At 45.2% G+C, this 12,301-nt stretch overlaps 1 pseudogene; it reads right to left on the bottom strand.

Annotated features, from left to right (window-relative positions):
- Window positions 1-12,301, bottom strand: part of LOC139998615 (adenylate cyclase type 10-like) — a 42,882-nt pseudogene that overhangs the window by 25,587 nt on the left and 4,994 nt on the right.

The following is a 12,301-nucleotide window of genomic DNA, read 5'->3' as shown; positions in this document are numbered from 1 at the left end:
AAAAGCCAGTGCAAACAGTTTCAGCTGTTGCCTACTGTACAAGTTCAAGCTGGAGCCTTCAAGTACAGGTACAAACAATATAAAGCTACAAAAGAAGAAATATGAACACATTTCTTTATGGGATATTTTATTCTGTCTGGTTTGCCTCTTCCTCAGATGCAAAATAAAGCCTATTAATTTAAATCTTATTTAGCTGTTCCATCGCTCCACAAAAATTGATCGTGTTTTAGACACTCAGCCAGAGGACATAATCAAATCAGGTTTGCCTGGTGGCTGTGCCGCAGTACAGTGTCAGAAAGTCTCAGTCCCCACACTTGCTCTAATTGATTAAGGGATTCGGTCATTTGCACGTTTCCATTTAGACAATTAAGCTAAAGAGGCACTACAAACAGCGAGACCAACTGAGTGCAATAATGGATAGCAACGGACTATTTCTGTAGGGACAGTTATAAGTTAGGGATGTTGCTGTAACTAAAATTTGTTGGGTTTGGTTTTGTTTTTTTTTTTTTTTTTTACCCCCTCTTGCTTTTATTGCAACACCGCCTTGCAGGGGAACAACACAAACGAACGACCTGCCACATCGCTAACCTGCACCAACAAACCACCGGCCACAAGGGGAATGGAAGCAAGGGCCAGCGGCCAGCCCAGCAGGGGGCACAGGCAGGTTACCCACCAGCCCGGAGGAGGAAGGTCTCTAGAGCACAAGTCAAGCTGCAGCTTTTATAAGGCAGCCCAACTGTCCAAGTGTTTGGGGGTTGGCTCCACCCGCAATGCCTGGTCTGGGGCCAGAAGGCATCAGTCATGACCAGCCAGCTGCAATGACATCCAATTCCCAAGGAACGCTGCTGAACTACAGCATTTCTTGCCAAAGTGAGGAAGAGAAAACAAACAGGCTCCTCGGCCTTTTCCTCAGTGATCCTCGGAGAGCTGCAGTGAGTTATGCAGCTGGAAGTACTGGCAGCCTCTACAAATGTCAAAATCCTGAAAGGGATCAAGGAAAAAAAAATCACAGCAGTCTTATCTGCAGCTTAGTGCACAGAGCTGCACAACAAGGCCAGCAAAGCATAAAACCTGTATTAAAAACATTTTGCCAACTGTAGATCAAAACTATCGTTTCCTATGTCTCCAACAGCACAGATGGTAACTGCTAATAAGAAGGTAATATATTTATACTACCCAGCCGCTGGTGCTTGTAATTCTGCATTCAGCCTCACGTGATTAAGCATCTGCAAGGAGTGGTGGGTTTAAAGTAAGAACTGTGTAGATGTTGCTGGATGTTTGTGAACTGCAGTGACATGTAACAGGTAATGACAGAAGTGGATGAGGAAGTCTCCTTTCATCCAACTAACCGGACCTGGCGCAGCTTGCAGCCATGGGAAGGATTGTAGCAGCACAAGCACAGGGTCTGAAAGCGCTGCCAAAGCCGAGGAGAAAGCTTCGTTCAGTGACAGTTCTGGTTTATGTCAAGCTTAAGGTGTACATAAAATGAGCCGTGAGATGAGATGCAAACTGAACCTTAAGTCTTCAAATCCAGAGGTCAGAGATGAGCAGACAGCTGCTGTCCACATGGACAAGTCCAACAACTGCAACCCATTTCCCCTACTGAAGGTGAATGAGAAAGTTTTTCGGCACAGTCCTCTGGAAAGCTATTTGCTTGTATTCAGGTTGTTACCATTAGCAAAAAAAGCATTCCAGCACTCAGTATGATTAGAGCTACATGTTTCCAGGATTCTTCTCAAAGTGCCAGATGACACCTCCAGAATGGTGAGTCACGTGGAAGGTAGCACACTTTGCCATTTATCCTAATTTACACTTGTTTGACCTCTCCAGCTCAGCCCCATACTCTAGGTACAGGCTGGGATACTGCTGCTAAGAAAAGCCAGAGTTGGGTCATTTTGAAGGGGAACAGCATTAAATGGTCTGCAGTGCAATACTAGGAACAAAACACTATGTTTTGGTGATGTTATTGCTTTCTATTTGCTGTTTATGATGTACCTTCTGTGTAGGGCCAGAGGGACACTAATACGCATGGCGGTCTTCCTCCTAGCAGTACAGCCACCACTGCAGAATTAAATGCACTACTGCTAGCTGATACTTGGAAAAAAGGAATAAGCAATACATTTTTTGTTGCAGTCATCAGATTGTTATTACAGGCTCTGAAGAAAAGTGGTAATACTTGCCAGTTGCTGTCCTTTCAAGCCAGGATACAATGAAAGCCCATCAAGAGCACCAATTAACATTCTGGAATAGGCTCCCAAACGCAAACTCAACAGGACAAGTGGTATCTGATGCTTATACTTAATACTAATATGGAAGGCAGCGTCAAAGTGCATTCAAAGTTTCAGCAGCACTTTTGTGTGGATGCTGTCATTTAAATATTCTCTTGAAACATTTGCATTATTAGAACTTGATGACTGTGAGAGACAGGAAACAGTACTCAGAAACGCAGCTGTTTCGGCATGAAAATACTGGTACATTGGACACCCAGGCTCAGGGATGGAATAGCTGCTGCTGGCAGACAGCCCCCTAGGCTAGACAAATAGCAGAGGACGTGCAGCCCCCGTGGTTTGAAATAGCTAGCAAGGCAGAAGACAAAAGAGCTCAAAGAATAACCTCTGTGTCCTCCCACTCGGTACACTTTCACGTCATTGCTTTTATTTCTGCTGAGCTTCTCAGTCTCACCGATCCCCTCCTTCACTCCCCCAGCCTAGCAAAAAACTTCCTCTGAAATCCAGGCATTATGGTGAGTTAGCAGTGCTAGAGCAGCTGACAGTTCAGATCTAGGCAAAGCTCATTTCCTTCAGAGAAATGACAGTGAAGTAATTCCTTCGAGAAAAGGGTCACTCTACTAGCTAAAATGGAAAATCATTTATTAACTACTGTTTTAGAAAGGCAACAGTTATGAAGTCATCACTTTTCTCTCACTGAGAATGTGAATTGCAGTGTGAAGGTAAGACAAAAGATCCAGTTTCAAAGAAAACAACAGAATATTTAGCACCTTGGTGGCTCTGCACAACATGAGGGCCTGTCCATGTGCTCCAAAGCACCACGAGCCAGTCCCAGACAGTGACCTCAAAAGGGAACCATACTGCTGTCAAGTGCTGGCTCTTGCCAACCCTTTCAGAGCAGGGTGCAGAGGGACTTGTGGGCAGTTGATAGAGAAAAGCCCATCTCCTGTCTCCCTGATTTCTCCTTCCACCAGCTGGTCTGAACTTGCTGGGGCCCCAAGATGTGGCTGCAGAGGACCCTGCTCTAGGGAAGGTAGCGCTGGGGAGCCATCACATCTTATTCAGCCTCTAGGAAATACAGTCTCCCATGCACCTACCTCAGGCCCAAGCCATGGGCTCCACAGCTCTCCGAGGAGGAGTGCAGGCAGATGCACGAAGGCAGGGGTGAGCACAGCTCCCTTCCTCACTCCTCCTCCTCCTCCCACTTCCAAGTGGAAAAGGACACACGAATGACACTGCCCTATGTTTGAGGATAAGGACAGGGACGGAGTGGTGAAGAACAAAGCCCAGCTGGCCCACACAGTTGAGTAGAGCAGGGCACAGGATTAGCACCGTGGACAGACATCCCTCTTACGTAGCTATTGCCCTGTTCCTTGTGTTGCTGTTCACAGTACAGGATTCCTCTCCCCAAGTGCAATAGCACAGAAAGACTGTAATACATGACTAGGTGATCTCCCCCCAAAGCAAAACTGCAACAATATCTTACCTCCAGCAAAACACACATTTGTTGGCACAAGCAAGGCTCGGCGTGGCTTCCATGCAGCGATGGCTCTCAATTCCATAAAATGTGTGCTTGTAGCAGCCGCCTCGGCCTCGAAGCATCGACTGGCAGCAGAAAAAGACACAAATACTGAGAAAGTTAAAACACATTATCTGTAACCAAGCCAAGTGCAAAGATTTCAAGTCTGCTCCCTGGGCATATTTGCAGTTTTCAATCACTAGTAAATTTGGTGTTCAGCCACCTGTGATGGGTACAGCGAGCCAGGTCACAGCTATGCAACAGGTCAGAATAATGACAGATGCAGTCTGTTTTAAGAAATTTTTAATAGGCATATCACCATGCAGTCTGATTGTGTAAGTTTCCTCTCACACAGCTTTAAACTTGACACCATAAGTGCCTTGTTTCTGTAAGGATCTATCCAATCAGCATCTTCTCACTTGCAGCACCAAAGCATAACTGTGCTCCACCGAACCTTTTAACTGAACCAGCCAACAGAAGAAAGCAGGTAAAGCCACTTAAGCCATAAGAAATATTATTGCAAGAGCCCAATCAAGAGTAACAAGGATCAATTTAAACGCTGCACTATGAAACACTCAGTTCTTTCCATGTGTCTAGTAAAGCATTTCTTCTAGCACTAAATTAAACGAATATCCTGACCTTATAAACCCTCATTCACACCAGTCATTGGCTCCAGCAGCACATTGCACGTTCCTTCACAGAGCTGCAGCAGCTTTCCCACCGGAATTTGTCTCCTATTTAGTATGCAAGTTGCTTGGAGCAAAGACTGTCTTTCATTATCTCAGTTAAATAATAATAAATGAGAAAGGATCTTTACCATTCTCCAGAGAAAATTTGAAATATAACATAATAACTTTTAATCTATCTTCCTCTACCTGAAGTGTCCTAGTGATCCAAGAGAAAGTTTCCACTGAGCACTAGGGAAAGAATAGGTAATGCCTAGCATATGTACAGCATTGCTGGAAGATTAAACAAAATAGAAAATATCACTTATTCTACCCATCCCTCAAATGACAGAGGTTTCAGGAGACTCACAAGTTCTAGGAGAGCAAGTTGTATTATGGATTTCATAAAACAGGCAAATTGGACCCTGCCTTAAATTTGCAGGGTTCATGCTCTTTTCCAGAATACGACAGACACAATCATTTTAATCTGAGACATCACTGTGGAGCGCTGCTTAATACTATTCCTCGTAGCCCTGGCTCCTTCTCTCCACTGATACAAATCTGGAACAAACTTCCTGAAGACACTCGCATATCGGTGTGAATCTGAGTCAAAGCCACTGCCTGTAACCAATTTCAGCTCAATTTATTAGAAGGCTTTATGTTCAATTCCTGCTTAAGCTAAAAATAGTATGGTACTATCTAAGCACACAGAGCTGCTATTTATTTTGTGAAATGGCTTTACAGTGCTGCATTAAATTTCAGTTCTTTAATAAAAATAGGTTCTCTGGTTTTCTCTCAGTCACAGCATTGATGAAGTCTGACAAGTTTTTCTTTAAACATTTTGTGGCCTTCTCTGACGCTAAAAATGATGGAAGAGAAATATTTGCAAGAGTAAACAGCAGAAGCATCACTGGGATCAGTATGTCTCAAATATTCATGACAATACAACGGTGGCCTCTTTAAGCTGTTCACAAACTGTCTTTTGATAAGACAGTTCATTGATACCAGCCATTTCAATAAAAACCTCACTGCAGCCACCCCCTTAGGTGATTGCCATTCAAAGAGCTCTTTTCAAAAATAAACAAAGTTAATCATGCAGCAAAAAGAGAGCTGAGAGACCAAGGAACTGATCGCTGCCACAGCTCAAGAATTAGAGATGCGCTGGCATTTTGATGAGATGCTGATTCCTGGTTTATCATCCTGCAAATGCTGAAGGCTTGAGCGCGTCAAAATCAATGTTACTCCTCAAATGTATACCATTACAGGCCAGCTTTCAACTTCAGAATCAGAAAATATGTTTGCATCTACAAAAAGTTATAAATAATATCAACACTTTGTATTTCAAATATTGACAAAGAAACAATCACCTTTCACACCGTCTTCCACTCAATCTGCAAGATTTGTAAGTCTTCAGCTCTTGATCTTCTGCTCAGACAGTAAACTCAGCACGTCAGGGACATTCTTTGTTCTGCTGAGATGACAGCAGCTGCTGATCCATGGCAGAAGCTCTGCTGCAAGAGAAACATTAGTAAGTGAATATCAGAATAACAAGGTATAAAAGAGATGCTTGGAAGCTGACAGAAATGAGGCATGAGACATTTTGTCTGAACACAAACTGGATCTCTATTCCTCTTCACATTCTCCACTCACTACATTCTTCCTAACAATGATGAAAGGATGGGACCAACATTTGTTGATTTCTCTTTTCCTTCCCCGGAAGCTGTTTTGGCCCCTTTCACTACCCAACCACATAGCAATGGACAGAAAAGAGGGTCATAAAATTCAACCCTTCATTTCTTTCATGAGCATTTTTTTGGCTGCTCTTTCTTATGCAGCACAATCAAAAAGTGATTCTAGCCACACTGCTCCTACACCTGCCTCTGAACAGCATCTTTGAGCTGAAATGAGCATCCTTGCAATCAAACAGTACTTTCTGAAGGAAGAAATAGATTATTGGATAGGAAATCTGGCCTCTTTCCAGATGGGTGACTGGGGAATAATCATAGCACAAGAACAAGCATAGCAGTTCTGCAGCCAGGAAGACATAAATCGGACATTTCAAGCCAAGGCCTAATCATTCATCATCTACACTTAACATCACTCTTTCAGTCAAAATATTTCACCTTCTCTGTCTGTAGGCAGCCCTAGACACTGTTACACGTGTGTCACAGTGTGGCCGCTCCGTCCTCTATCCCTGCCCCTTCTATTTTTCTTCTTTGCAGAAAGGACAGACTTTCCTTTCCATACTTGTGCTGCCCTTCATAAAAAAAAGGATTTCTGGAGGAAGTCTGAGTCCACATGACAAGGACAAAAATCTTGAAGAATGAACATAAACGCTCAGAAACCCTTGATGGAATATAAAAGAAGAAAAAAAAAAAATCACTCTTCTTCCTGTAAAACATAACGTTTGAGATAGGCGTCTCAAAAGAGAATGCTTTGGCAGTTATTTCCTTATAGCAGTGCAAAACTCAGTGCAGTAGGGTTTGTTTTCTTTCTCAGGGTATCCCCTGGGCACGCAGGCACCTACACGTGCTGTGTGTGACAGGGTTATCCCTTTGCATGTGCAAACCAAGCTTGTGTGACTGGCACCTCCTCTTTGCTTCAAATCCCCAGAAGAGCTCTAACCGGAGTCTTTTTCCCACTTGCACCTGCCATTTTGAAACATTTTTGGATCAAGTCCTCAAACACATCATGGAACTGCTTGAGTGGACCAGAATCATAATACCAAAAGATCCTTAAACTTTGTTAGAGGAAAACAAGACTTAGAGGAAAGCAAAGAACTGCACAAACAGAAACAGTTGAAATAACCTGTCATAAAACATCTCTAGATGTGGTCCAGCCTTACTGCCACTGACCTAAATCACAGGTCTTCTAGAAGCATCATTCTCAGTGATGACTACAATACAATCAAAATAGTGCACCCTTTCCTTCCCCAGTTCCCAAACCCCAGTACAATAACATATACTGACAAAGAGCTTCTTCGACCTCCCAAGAGGGAGGCTTAAAGAGCTTCTTTAAGGCTTCTTCGACCTCCCAACCTCAGGCCAGCTTCCTAGTCACTCTGCAACAATGCTTGCAGGCAGAGATAATCATGGAAGTACATAGTTCAGGCACCTAAGCTCCAGATAATACTGTGCAGCCCGGACATGAAGCCTTGCCATGCTGAGCTGAACTGTCTGACCATGGAAGACACTGAAACCTTGCCTCTGGCCACCCTAGCATGCCATGGACCAAATACTAGCAGCAACCTCCACAGCAGCTGGGGTGTTGAAAATACAGGCAAATAAGATTCAATGTCAGTCACTGCCACGATCCGAAGCATAAATACAGCCCTTTGTGTTGGTTCTGTCTATTTTTCATTTAAATCAAATCTCTCTTTTTGTGCATGATCAAAACCTGAACACTAGGTTAGATCTTTAAAAAAAAAAAAAAAAAAAAGCTGTATGTTGTCCCTCAGGAGCAGCTCAAAGTTCCTAAAATAACCTCTTGTCCTCTTCCCAATTGTCCTTTATGGGGCTGTTGAGTCTCACAGAAGCTGCAAGACTGCTCCATTCATTGAAGCTAATTAGGCCTCAGCATCTTTTCATATCCTTTGATGGATGGCTAACTTCCTGATCAGACCTCTCGGTCTTCAACGTAATCCTAATGATGTTGAACTTCAGCAGTTCCCCTGGAAAAGGAGCAGAGGTGTCTCTGCCTTGCATGCAGTGCTACGGGGATACTATGCTCTACAGCAGTGAAAGCCACTAGAGAATGAGCTGTGAAAAACCATGACACGGCTGTGCACTTCGAGATGTCTTCTGCTTTTGCCTTCTTGTGGCAGAGACACGGCAATATAAACAAGTCCACAGTCCTGCTGGTATCCAAACTGCAGCTATTCCTGCTGAAAAGGCTTGTGCAGGAGAATTTTACCTCCAATGTAGCTGGCGACTGATCCTCAGACAGTGCAGTTTGGAGACAAAGCGGGGCTGCTCCCTGCACAGGCTACCCAAACTCGTTAAGGCCTGCTATTCCCTAGAGACCAGTCACCTTCTACGTGCTGCCATCACAAGCTCTAAAAAGCAGAAACTGCAGCAGCAGAGTGTTTTCTTGTGCAACGTGGCTGATCTTGGTTTGGAGAACAGCCCAGAAACACTCTAGCTTACAACTCAGCCTCTCTGCTGTCAGGAAGTGTCAGAAAGCCCCCGTTTTCCCACCTGCTTTCAGAGATCAAAAGGACAGTGAATAAAGGGTTCAGCTCAGGTGCTCTTTGAGGTCATCCCCAGGCAATGAACACGTCTGACTCTGGAGGAAGGCTGGGCTCCTACAGGACAGTTTGGGATCCCTCGGGCAAGGGATGGCTCTCCACTCTTGACAGCGTAAGCAGGCGTGGAACCAGGCAGATGCAGGTTCAAGAGAACAGGCAGGTTCTCACACAGCCAAACTCATGTCTCTGTGACCTGCCAGGGTCATGGAGTGGGTCCCCTACGGGGTAGAGAGGTATCAGGGAAACTAGCCATGTCTGTCCTCGATTCTTAAACACTTCTTCTCCTGCATGTGCCATCAGAGGGCAAGCCCATTCCTTGCTTTCCAGGCAGACAGTAGAAAACTAAGCTAATTCCTGACAAATGTAGTCATTGTGAGCCTGAACTGCATCAGAAGACACTTTTGGGAGGACTGGCTGTCTCTGCAGCAAAGCTTTTGAAGGTCAGCCAGTCCTGACAAGTCACTGGGACAAAACAGTATTTTACAGACATTCCACATACTAGCTTCTAAAGATGTTCTCTGAGATGTGGTCAGAGGAGATAGCTGGTCCAAAGGACCAGGATTAAACCTGCAATGGCAACCTGCACTCCCATCAGAACATGAGAAAGCCCCAGCCAGGAGGATGATACTAGAGCCCCCTCCCCAGAACATTGTCTCCATTGCACCTGCCCATAAGGGCTTTCCTCTTCTTTGGAGACATTCTACCCACAGCACTGACCCTGCAGTGCTGCTGAGATGCACACACCAAGGATTCAAGCTGTGCCATGAGGCAGGACAAGCTGGATGGCACATGAACACAGAGGAAAAGCACATGCCTGCAGCTGCAGCCCAGCAGCCAGCACTCGCCCACTACCTCCCAGGTCCCACATCTCCTGAGACTCTCCTCAGGCTCGCTCCCATGCTAACACAGCAGATACTGACAGGGCAGGCCTCATTCCTCCTCCAGTGGACACGACTTTTACAGAAACCAAAGACTGTTACATCCCCATCACAGCTCCCTTCTTCCACCTCTGTAGTGAGGCAGGTGAAGATTTGAGGAAAAATAAACGGGAGCACACAGGCTGGGGCAAGCTATGCTGCTTTCGTTATTTGAGTGTGATTGAGCTGTTGCTAACAAGTTTTCCACAATCACATAGTTAAGTAACATGCCTTTGGAGAAGAAAAAAAAAGCATAACGGAGGGGAAAGGAGAGGGGAGAGAGTAAAGAATCACCATGGTCATCCTGTCTTATAAGTCAATTCAGTATGAGGAGTAGCTCTCCCTGAGCAGATCTATAACTCTTCCCTGGCTTCCGCTGAAACAAGCTGCATTCACACAGACTTGCCCAGCTCACAGGACAGCCCAAAGAGCCCAAATGCATTGTGGTGTCTCCTGAGGGGCATGGGCCTGCCTGGGGCTCATCCCAAAGAGTCCCTCTCTATGCTCAAAGGGCAGGCAGCCACAAACATCCTTTTCTGTCAGTCCCCTCACCCATGCAGCAGTGCTGATTCTACTCATGAGGAAAACACCCCCATGACACTGTTCAGCGTTGCCAGATGTCTCTAATGGGATTTAGACTATCCTCCACGCCCTTATGTCAGCTACTTTTCCAGTCACCCTGGGGCTCTCATTATAATCGCTTTGGTACCACAGAACAGCCTGCTCTCTTACAAGGACTTTACAACTGAGCTGATGTCCCCCTGACTGTACGACTGTTCCGAGTGTTTTTCCTCAGCTTCCCCATGTCAAAAAAGCTCATCTGGGACAAAGAAATTGAAAAGCTTTGACTTGGTTAAAAGGGGAAGGAACCCTACAGCATCAGTCGGTGGGTCAGCAAGCCCATGGCCTAGCACTGAGGAGCAGGTGACAGTTGCTTTTCTGCTACCAAGAAAGGGATCTAGCACAGTCCACGTGACTTACAGCTTGTGTTAGCAAAATGTCCTCCAAGGTCTGTACACACACCCTTTTACCAAGCTGTTTCTAGAACACCTTAAAAACAACTGGCATTGGGTGTTTGTGTTGGGGTTCTGGGGGAAGGCAGACAACAGTGACTACATGAATTCCTCTTGCGGTCAACCTTCCTCTGAAAGCTGGCAGACGACGCTGATGTGTGCTCTGAACAAGTACAACCCCAGCCTCACTGCTTCCCCGCTCAGGGAGATAATAGGCAGAAGAACAAACGTTGCAAGAAGAATAGGTCTGCGGCATCACAGGACCCTTCCTCTGACAGTGCAGAAGTGTGGACCACATCCCTCCAGCCTGGTCCTGCAGCACACCAGCAGATCCTACATAGTCTATTGTACAGCCTGTGGTTCACCTCCTGCCATGGGCAGCCAAAAAGAGAGGCTGTGCTGCTCCGGAAACATATGGTCTTCTTTGCTAAGCAGCACCAGGCAAGTCTAGCAACAACTAATTCCTGCTCCAATGTGAACAGGCCTTCTTCATGTGTTCCAGTAGTCACCATTTCTGATTGCAATGCTTTCAGTGGGGGCAAGCAAGCAAGTTCTGGCTCGTCAGGTGTTGTCACTAACCACCTTAGAAAAAAGCACCAATCCAACTTAGTTTTTTTATATAGCCAGCAATGTATCTTGGGCTTCACGTTTTTGTCTTAACAGAACAAAAGGACTTTTTGCATGAGTGGTACATCACACCTCAAGGAATGAGACACCACCATCAGCCCACCCACAGAGCCAGGACCAGCCTCTGACCCTGTGGGTCAGGCCCTCACTAGCTGAACGCGTTGCAGCAGCCTAAGGGACTTGTCATTTCTAGTCTGCAGCTAGTAAAGTCATAGTCCTTGACTGGACTCCTCCTCCGACAACATACCATATCCGCCACTTTGAACTGAGGAAAACAAGGCAACATGGTAATGAAGCTCTGAAACATTTCAGGAGGTGCAGTCTGTGTCAGAAACACGATGTGTCCCAGTCATTGCCCCCAAAAAGTGCTTCCAAGTCATAGCATTATTTCCTTCTTGTTTTTCTTCTTGTTTAAAATGGAAAAAAAAAAAAAAAAAAAAACAATATTCAGCACTTGTTTTTTGTTTTTTGATATCAGGGAGAATTGCCACTTGCCTTTCTGACTCTGTAAAACAAACAAAAAAACAACAGCCAAAAAAAAACCAACTGCCTTTTAATCTTAATGAAAACCCAGGTTTTCACCTAAAAACAGGTGCTGCCAGGAAAAACAAACAAACAAACAAAAAAAACAACCAGCCAAAAACAACAACAACAACAACAACAACAAAACTGTCCACCTTCTTGAAGTCAAAAGCCTTCACCACAGAAATACCAAGCACTTTGGAAATCCAGGAAAGACAGGAGTTTCTCCTTCAGGCCTTCTTGCTGGTGAACCCTGCCTGATGAATATGCTGCACACAGAAAAGGATTTCCAGGAACATCAGGGATATCTAAAGACACACCACTCATGTTGCCTCTACTTGGATATTCCAAATACCCCTGGAAATCCTATGGTCTTTCTATTTTCCACAGTGCTGGTCAGCAAGGATCAGGTTTCCCTCAGACTCGCTCTGGCTCACCCAGACCACAGCATCTTCACAGGTGCCTGTCACTTGGGACAGAGCTTCTCAGGGCCCCAGATTCACCTTTCAGGTGCTCTTCACAGGGGAACCCGCCTTGCAACATAAAATCATAGAAAATCCTGAG

The sequence above is a fragment of the Anas platyrhynchos genome, chromosome 33, assembly GCF_047663525.1.
Source record: "Anas platyrhynchos isolate ZD024472 breed Pekin duck chromosome 33, IASCAAS_PekinDuck_T2T, whole genome shotgun sequence".
In the NCBI taxonomy this organism is placed as follows: domain Eukaryota; kingdom Metazoa; phylum Chordata; class Aves; order Anseriformes; family Anatidae; genus Anas; species Anas platyrhynchos.
Note: the sequence above shows the minus strand (reverse complement) of the source record. Positions and strands in the feature narration are given on the sequence as shown.